Source organism: Protopterus annectens, chromosome 9.part0, assembly GCF_019279795.1.
Source record: "Protopterus annectens isolate FY-2018-M chromosome 9.part0, PAN1.0, whole genome shotgun sequence".
In the NCBI taxonomy this organism is placed as follows: domain Eukaryota; kingdom Metazoa; phylum Chordata; order Ceratodontiformes; family Protopteridae; genus Protopterus; species Protopterus annectens.
This window is the reverse complement of record NC_056743.1, coordinates 694,900,031-694,910,691: the sequence shown is the minus strand read 5'-3', so window position 1 is coordinate 694,910,691 and position 10,661 is coordinate 694,900,031. Positions and strand designations below refer to the sequence as shown.

At 37.6% G+C, this 10,661-nt stretch overlaps 1 protein-coding gene across 1 annotated transcript in view; it reads left to right on the top strand.

Moving 5' to 3' along the window:
- Positions 1 to 10,661, top strand: part of LOC122810570 — a 945,872-nt gene that overhangs the window by 808,739 nt on the left and 126,472 nt on the right. The window lies entirely within an intron of this gene.

The window sequence follows — 10,661 nt, the reverse complement described above, 5'->3', positions numbered from 1 at the left end:
ATACATTTATTAACATATAGGAGTCCAAACACCATACAGTGAAAGAGGTATTAACAAATAAATATGTTAAAAATAGGGAACAGCTTTAGAATCAGTAATGGACTTAAAAGATTAAATAAAAGTGAAGTCATCTGAAAGGAGCCACAGAAACATATCTTAAATTGAAGGTGCTGTAACATTGTGATACTTGGGTACATAGCAAATATTTTGTGATTATGCAGTATTTACTTCCCATGTAGTGTTTGAATACTGCCATGTAGTTTCTTCATAACAATAAAATGCTATTTTTTTGTTTTATTTTTGTGTATCATCTTGTCTGTGCTAGCTGACGGCTATCTTTGTTCCTTTCTAAAACAATTCATTTCACAACAAAAGGGTAAGACTCAGGTTTGACATTAAGCAGTCAGTCACTGTACCAGACTGAAATCCCATAATTTAGGACTTTACCTTCCCATGCACTCAGCCATTTATGGCTATTCATTGTACTACATTCCAGAACATCCATTACTGTTACTTGTTATGTGCTTACGTATATGTCCTCCAGGTTTCTATAGATTGCAAATCCCTTACTTCTAGAAGTGGTGACCAAGTTCATGGACTTCCCTTAGTCTTCCTTTCAACAGCCCACTGGTACTCAAACTGTTTTACCTTTTCTGTAGCATCAAGAAGTAGGTGAATTCCTTTTCTCAGTGCCAGTGGACTTTCTAGCACCTATATAAAGTAGTTGTCTTTTAAGTACTCTTTCAGTAGTGGCACTTAAAATGAAACTCAGAGTATTATTTCTGGGGAACACTACACAATACTGGTTATTTTACAGCAGAACTGCTGAATGCTGAAAGTTAAATTTTGAGAACTTAAATATCAAGCACAATAAATGCATCTGCATGATATTCAACGTAGTATTAGCAACAATTATTTAAGGCTCATTTTCCACAAAAATCTAACTATCGTTTACTGTTATACTTATCTTATGACACTAGTGGTCTGCGTTGACTGGTGTAATGTGTTGATCTTTAGTCAAGATGCAGAGCTCAGACATGCCATGAAGTGCATTTTTAAGAAACAATAAAATACAGTTCAGTTGTGAGAATGAGATAATGTTTTACAAAATGCTCAAAGTCAGTAAATAACTGTACAAGAGCAACAAAATAACAGCATAATCATATGTCCATAGGTTCATAGGAGATTACTAGGCTAACAGATTAAGAGCTCTTACAAGCCTAGCCAATTTAACCTAATTTTAACCAATAAATGGCCCCAGGGGCAAGGGGATGGCATGGATTTGTGCCTATGCCTTGAGTATCTTACTGAGTGCCCCTGTCCATAAGGTACATTTGCACTACCCCAGGTGTGAATTTGCGATTCACTATCCGTTGATCCAAAATGCATTTGAAGAGGGCCAGGGAAGGGCTCTGCTTAATGTGAATAGGAAGCCTGTTCCAAAGAAGGGGCAATTTCTGACACATATCTGTCTCTCCATCATGTTTTGTTTAAGTCACTAAGTTTCGATCCCTAGATCAGGTGACCCTCATGCACTTTGACTTGTGGATGTGTAGCAGCTCCATCAGGGCTGGATTTTTGAGTGCCTTGTAGGTCAGGCATGTATCACCCCTTAATATTCTGTAGGAGACAGACTAAAAGGATAGGGCTTTTAGTCTGTCCACATAGGACGTGTTGTTTACACCCTGTATTTTCTTTTTGAGGAACCTCTGAGGTTTCTGCAGCTGATGTAAGTGCCTAGTCAAGTAAATGCCAAATGATGCATTGTACTCAGTTATTGGTCTAATAATGGCTGAGTACAGCGGGATTATAATTTCCTTGGATCTGGATACTATACCTTTACTTATAAGTTGGGCCATATAGAAGGACTTCCTCACCACTGTGGATATGTTGTGGTCCAAGTTCAGGCTACTATTTATCTGTGTGCCTAGATGTTTCACCTCTGAGTCTACTCTTAGTGGTGTACTGTTAATGTTGTAATTTGCAGAGGTATTTGACTTCCCAAAGGGTATGATAATGCATTTTTTCCCATTTAGTTTTAGGCCATCATTCTGATACCAATCATTTGTCTAATCTAGACCCTCCCAAATGATATCTATATCACTCATTCAGTGATTGCCCTCAGCTTGCAGTCATCTGCAAACTTTGTCATCCAGAGGCCCTCCACATTAGCCTTGACTTCAGAGAAGTATATTCCAAACAGGAGTTGTCCTAGCACTAAGCCCTGTGGCACACCATTAGTAACTGGCCTCTTGCTTGATCTGGATTCATCCACTTTAACTACATGTCCTGTCCATGAGCCAACTGGTTATCTATCTGGTGACATAGGGATTTATGCCCAGTTTTGTGTGGTTATTTATAATACCTGAGTGGAGAATTGAGTCAAATGTCTTGGCCAGTCGAGATAGCCAGTATGTACTGTTATACCCTGATCCATGACCTTAGTGACTTCCTCAAAGAAATCCACCAGATTCAGTAGGCATGACCTACCCTTGACAAAGCTGAATTGGGTCATATCCAGTGTTGGAGGTTTCCTATGCCATTATTTATGAGGTACATGAATATTCTTTCCATGGCCTTACATATAAGACTAGTCAAACTTATGGGTCTGTAATTTCTCAGGTCAGCAGATGGTCCCCCTTTATGCAGAGAGATGATTGTTGCTCTCCTCCACTCTATCTGGACAAAGCCAGTCCAGAGGCAGTGCTTAAATAGAGATCCTAATGGGCTTGATAAGTCTTGATTTAAACTGTTTAAGAGGTTTAAGCTGTTTAAGAGATAGACACCAACATTCACACTGAAAATTAGGTACTGTTGTGAGACACTCAGGTCAAATCATATTTACAATATTTAGGTGTTTAGTATATAAAGCTTTTACTGAGTATATGTAGTCTGCAGACCACAGCAAGTGATTACTGGCCAGACACCACTGTGGTCTAAGAGTGTAACAGTCTGTGTGCTCAAGAGTGGAAAGAAACAAATGGTCATCATGTAAATGAATGATGATTAAGACAATGTCAAGTAGAGCCTTCTTGAAGAAAGAGTGTCAGTTTGAAACAAGATGTTTTATAGTTGGTTTGAGGCCGTAGGGCTGTAGGAAAGGAGCCCATGGCTTTAAGCTCAGGAATGGAAAAGATTTGGTCAAAATAAATATTTCTGTGGCTACCTTAAAATGAAAGCATTATTTTTGTGACAAAGTATATAAGATATGAGCCTATGTACAGATGGTCTTCTGGATAAACAGAGGAAGGTGTTGGAATCTAGCAGTTTCAAGATAGAAGAGTCTAGCAGCAACTTGGTATTTTATTTGACTGGAAGCTTTTTGGCTTGTACTAGGACTCAGCTATGATGTTCATATTGAGAGACAAATGTAATAAACCAGCACATTTGGTTGGTTACACTTTATACTAAAGATATTTTATTTTGGGAGGCAGGTAAAGCGATAGGGAGGTCATACTTGAGTTGGGTGAGAAGAATCACTTTTCTCACAGTTGCCATCCAGGATGTGGTAGTGTGATACTTTCTATGCCCACAACAGTCATTTGTTGATCTCTGATTCAGTCTGTTCATATATGGTTCCCGTATGTGTAACTCATTTGTTTTGAAAAAAAAATAAGAATAGTTTAGCTGATGAGAAAAACAATTCTTTCCAACAACTAAGTTTCATAACATATTAAACATACACTGTAACTTAATATAAACCTACTGAGACTACAAATGAATTGGAGTGTAGATGAGAATGGTGTGTAAAGACAATCTGACAGCCTGTACAACCCCCCCAGATGTGGGACTGTGCCCCCCTGCCCTTTCTAACAAGCTGACTACTCTTGAGGGTACACTAACCCGGAGTAAAGAAAATGTTTAGTTTTAATAGAAAACCAAACATACATTACATCTCCAAGTTAATGCAGCTTTATAAATAGCATATTAAACTAGCAAGATTGTATGGGATATAATCCCCACAAGACGGGGTACAGAAGTCAAGGTCCTCATGTAAAAGCACATACCTAGTTGTACTGACCTTTTTATGGTAGTTGCTTTCAGCTTTAATATTTTAACATTTAAAGTGTATATTGAAAATGTTGCATTGATATTTTGCAGTCTGATATGTTGGAACAAGGCATAATGCTTGTGTACTCTTATTTCTAGATTAGTGGTAAAGAATGAGAGATAAAAGTAACAAGTGCATTCCATGCAATGTCTCTCATCTAGGGGCTCTCATTTCAGCTAAAATGTCCACCAGTTTTTGCTGGTTTGGAGGCTCAGGGTGAAAGGATGAAAGGGTGATTTTTTTATTTATGTATTTTTTGTGCTGAGTGCAGGGAGTAGTGCTGAGAGTTGTTTTGTGACCTATCTTATATATATTATTTTCCATAACCAGTTTCTTTTCTTCTGGATTATGGTTACTAAAGCTTTTAAAAGTTTCTTTCCTTATCAGTGCAGTTAGACTTGAACCATGTTAGTTTTTGTTTGTTTTCAGAACAGTAAGCCATTGGGGAAATCACGTTTTCTTGGGAGAGTTGTACTGACAGTAACCAAGAAGGCAAAAAGCTTCTTGGTGTCAGTGCTTTGTTTGTTGAGCACTCTACTAAAAATAGGTAGAAAAAAATTACTGATCTGCAAAAGTGACATTTACTCTGAAACATAACCTGCAAAATCAAATAGGTGGTTGCATGATTTTATTTCCAGAAATAGCACAAAGGGGGCTTCTTCATGCAGTACCTTAATTCATTCAAATGTGTGATAAGCAGATTATTCAAAAAATGAAATAGAATCACTTCCCTAAACATTTTGTGTTATATCTAATTGTGCATCCCAATGGCATTCAGTAGGTTGACTGGCATCAGTGAATGTGTCCATAAGTTTGCATGCAGTGAGAGTTAATATGGAAGAAGGGCCTGGCAATCAATTGCCATTCCGTACTTGTATGTAAACTCCAGGGTTGGTGACGGCTGTTCAGGGTCACTGTAGGAGTCAGATGTGATGCAAAAGTTTGGCTGGATGGGTCTGTGATTAGATTAATAATTATTTTAAAAATCAGTAGTTGTCACTGCTAAGTGATGGTGTGCCATACATTCATAGTTCACAGCTAAGGCTTAACACTACACTATCACCACCGTTAACCTCTGCTGTTACTTTCTGCAAACTTGCACACTTAAAACCTTGAACACATAACTGCTTGTAAACTGGCATAATAACAGAACTTCTTATTTTGTTTTCAGCAATACCTTTCCTATGCTCATTGAATGTACACTTATATTTTGTTTTGTCATTTCAATGAACACTTTTTATGCATGAACGCCTGCAAGGTCATATCACATTATGTTGTATCCCAAGAAACAAAAATGCCCAATTTTGTGTTTGTTGCACATTTGTTACTTTTTTGTAGAAATTAACATGGTTTGTACCTCACATGTATACATATCCGACAACAAGAATGAAAATGCTATGAGCTGTATTCATAAATAATGCTATAGACTCTGTGCCATGAGACAAAGTGATTGTTGTAGTATGGGTTCATACGTTCACAGCTAAGTACTAGGCAGTCAGTCTACAAACCATTCATTACAAGTCTAGCCAAAAACTAATACTCAAAATTACTTTCCTGCCTTAAGGAGGCCAAGGATCCTAGTACTTACCTTTGGTTAAGGTGTTTCCCTCCTAGAAACAAGGTACAAGGTTTGATTCTCATGAGACGGAAATTGGCTTGGCTTAAAATGGCCCACAAGGGCAGTTAATCTAGTACTTACCTATGCTACCAATGTAAGATAGATTGGGAGCTGCCCATCCAGTTAGCCAGATTTGCCTTGAAGGTGGCAAAGGTGCTGTTCTGCATGACATGTAGAGATTTTTGTTTAAGAGGTGAGGGATAGATTAGGATGTGACTCTATGACATCATTCTGTCTCCCTTAGTATGTAGGCTCAAAGGGTATAATTCACAGACAGAGACTGTACTTTGTGTGCCATATCCCTAAGAAATTATTCACCAGGAGCACAGAGAAAATCATACACCTGACACAACTTACAAAGTCTAAACCAAACCAATACAAAGCACTCACTGAAGTGTGACAGTGGTACACCAGCAGCCATGCTGCTTTGAAAAGCCCATGTGCTACAAGCAGATCATAATAAGCACATTAGAAAAGCATTTTAACAGGGGGTGGGTGTATGTGTAACTGCTAAGAAAATCTGTCCTGAAACAAAACCATATGGGGTGACTACCAGGCCCCTTGTGCTACAACACACAAAACTAAATGTTACATGTGGGAAACATGGCAAGCAAGCACAAATGGTACAAAATGGCAATATAAAGATATAATGGAAGAATGCCACTAGGGCATGCCTATGTGGACAACAGACTTCTGGTCATGGAAGCCACAGCACAAGTATTAAGCTACGCATGGCAAATTGCATGGATGGTACAAATGCCAGCCTCATATGTAATGCACATGCAAACATATCAACATAAGTAGTCCACAGAAGGTGGCAGCTATGCTGGACACTAGAGAAACAGTCACTCCTCAATACAGACACACACACACACACACACACACACACACACACACACACACACACACACACACACACACACACACATCCAGTCTGCAGAACAAATACAATTTTATATAACCAAATTGGTGCCGACCATAAATTAATTTGGAAATGCCTTGATACAATATACAGAGGCACATCACTCTGATTCCCACACATTAATATTGAGATTTCCCCACAATCATACCAACACACATATTGTAGTATGTGTAGCAAATCTCAAGTCCAAAAATGACAAAACATTGATAAACATCAACAACACGATATATTAAATCATAACCAACAACACAATGAAAACACAAGTATGGCAAGAACTATTTAAACTGTTTTATGCTCAATTTACCTCCTAGATTATTGATCCATCTTTTACTGCATTTCATCTTTACTTTGCCTGCTCACCATCATTATCACAAACAATAGCCAGAATGTACTTCAGGAGTTATTTATTTTATTTCTGTTTGTTAAAACAAATAAATGAGCTGGGCTACTGACCCTTTACAGTCACAATCTGGGAGCTTGATAGAGGAAAAATATGAATAATAGAGCAACATTACATTTATGGATAATGCATTTGAGATAAGGAGAATTCTGTTAATAATTATCAGTTCAAGTAACATTTAACAATAGAAATCAGTTCAAGGCAGTCTAGACATTAAGGTTAAAATAATGTCTTAGAAATAAGTAATTAAAAGTAGCAGAATTAAAAGTAGTAGTTACATGAGGAGAAGACGGTGAGTGGCTAGCCATGGGGAAATGATAGATGGTCACAAAACTAAATGGTGGTAGTGACTGGGATCCAGAGGAGGATTCTCAGGTGAGGCTAGAAGGTTAAAGAATTCAGGCAATCCACCAGACATGTAAGCCTGTCATCCAACACCAGGGTACCATAGCAGCATGGTGATCCTGGATCTCTCTGCAACACATCACAGCATCACATGTAAAAGATATTTGGACCCACAGCCTGTGTGGACAATCCCAAAATGCATTGGGTCACAAGCTGCTGCCCTCCCACCAAAGGTATGACTGTGGTTTTATGACAATGACAAATATATTAACAAAATTTTTGAATTGTTGAACAATTCTACACAATATACCCCATCTTCACTAAATGAGGTGAATATTGCTCATGCACGTATAGATTCATATTTGGAAGAATTTATAATTGAGAATAGAATTAGCGAGGAAATGTATAGATTTTTAAAGGTTGAATACCCAATATTGGCAACTATCAATGGCATCCCTAAAGTGCATAAAAATGTCAATGACCCACCATTTCGTCCAATAATTTCTGGTAGTGCTAGCAAAGCTTTCCCTTTTGGTCAGGTGATCCACCACAAGTTGAAGCACATGTATAAAACAGTGAATCATATTATGAGGGATTCTTGGGAATTTTTGGGTATTTTTAAACCAGAAATATGGACAAATAATTTAATATATGTCACTATTGACATCCAGGATCTTTTCTCGTGCATACCAAAGGATGATGGACTTGTTAGATTTTACAACAGTATAAACAGAGGAAGTGGTTTAGGACAGGATGAAATCTCTTTATTAATGGAATTCATGGATATTGTCCTGGACCATAACTACATCTATTTTGAGGGAGAACACTATAAACAAAGAACTGGGGTTGCTATGGGTACCTCCTGTGCTCCCATCTACGCCAATCTGGTGTTACTGGATTGGGAAACGGAATTTGTTTTCAAAACAAAATGGATGTCCCAAGTTAAGAAATATGTGCGATACTTGGATGACATATTTTTGTTGTGGGAGGGGAGTGAACCGGATTTACAAAGCTTCATGAGATATATTAATAACACTACTGAGTACCTGAAGTTCACCCACCAGTATGATCCCATTGGTATTAGCTATTTGGATGTTTTTATTTATAGTGATGGGGGAGCATTTCAGTCACGGATACACAGGAAGGATACCTTTAGCAATGGATACCTCCATTTTAGCAGTGCACATTCATACAATAGCAAAAGGGGTATTCTTAAGGGACAATGTATACGTGCTGCCCGTATGACAACTGACAAGAGGTATTTTTTAAAGGAAATGGCATTTATAGGGCAATTATTCGCAGAGAAAGGGTACCCCCCCAAAATGATTAAGGACATTTTGGAATATGTTATCAAGGAGTGGGGACATAAATATAAACCCCTACTAGGGGTAGGTATTGTGAATAATCCTAATAATAGTAATAATATGGGTAGTAATGGAGGTACAAGTAAAGAATATTCTAAGGCTTGTATTATTAAGTATGGTAGACATACTAAGGAGGTTAAGAATATCATTTCAAACAATTGGAATATATTGACTAGTGATTTGTCAATAAAGGACAAAGTAACTACGGAACCACATTTTGTTTACAAAACAGGTAACAACTTAAAAAGGATTATAGAAATTAAGTCTAATTATGAACATTCCAGTAAAATAAAAAGAACGGGCACCAAAAAATGTGGTCAATGTAACTACTGTAACTATATTTTGGATATATCCAATGTAGTCTTGGTAAACAAATTAAAGAGCAGAATATGGTTTTGCAATGGGAACTGTTTGAGTAAACACATAGTGTACCTGGCTATTTGCCAGACTTGTAAAAGTTACTATGTGGGCAAAACCGATCGCTTTTTAAAGAATAGGATATATGACCACACTTATTGTATAAGGAAACTGGACATGAACAATGCCCTATCTCGACATTTAATTAATAATCCAGAGTGTAAGATGTTTAAATTTGCTATTCTTGACATTATCTATCCTAACCCACGTGGGGGTAACATCAAGGCTGTAGTTGGTGAAAGGGAGATCAGATGGCAGATTATGCTAGATGCAGCCACCCCACCTGGCCTCAACGAGGTAATTCCAACAAAACCACTAGTCAAGGTTTAGAATTTTCATTTTTGAAAATGTTTCTACCGGTATGTGCAATGATATATAAAAAATATATACATATAAATTTTTACATATCTGACTATAGTTTTTACTCATAATATTTAGGTTGTGTCCTAATATGTACTTGTCCATACAATATTCACCAGTGATTATGTCATGAACTGGACCTCCAGAAGATATATTAGTGCATGAAGATATAAGAAATAATTATTTTTATTTGTAATTCACTATTTTTATCAAATGAAAGTGTAGTTTTTTATGCTTTTAATGTACCTAGCAAGCATTGTTATATATTGTTACTAGATACATCAGTAATGATTTTATTTGGAAAAGCTTGCTATGTGTTGAATGGTAATTTTATATTTTTGTAATATAGGAATATGTCTTTTTAAATTTTAATTGTTTAATTGATTAAAAAAGGCGGGTTTTAGTGGGGGTATGTGTGTATATATGTAATGCATTTTCAAATGTTCATTGTTCTGATGAAGGCAGTTATTTTCACTGCAGAAAGCGCTTAACCTGTATCTTGGATATATTAAAATTGTTTCCAGCTTCCAGCATTGCCTCCGGTTTCCTGGTGTGTTTTGCCTGTTTGGCTTTTGTATGGTAGTTTGGTGGACACTGGGATATTCCATTTAAAGGTATGACTGTCTACAGTTTCCTTAGTGGACTTGGGATGGCATGGATAGTCCCCGTGACCTGACTGATGTCACCTTCAGGAGCCCCACAGCAGCTGTTCGTGCTTGTAGCCACAGCTCTCTAACCTGTTCAAGAAGGGGCTGGATAGCCTGCACCACTGTGACATGTTCCTCCCACTGTAGGATGCCCATCAACTCCTGCCCTTTGTCTCATCTCTGTGATTCCTGTATTGTCCTCTGGTGATATGAAAAGTGTGTGATGTTGGACACACTTGACATCATGGTAATGAAAGATGGACTGTGTACATACATGCTGTTCAGACTGTCTACAGGCAGGCAAAGGCACATCAGCGTGTCAGAGCCAAATAGCATAACAAATGGCATAACATGTACATAGTTGCAAATACTTGTGGGATGTGTGCTGCAGTTCAGATTTGGTTTCCTATTAGATGATCGAAGACGCATTCTTTCGAATGCGTCTCGATCAAACTTGAAAGTGTGAAATGGCAAAATACCGAAACGGCATATAAGCAAATTATTTCCCTGGGAAAGAAATCACTTGACCGCATGTCA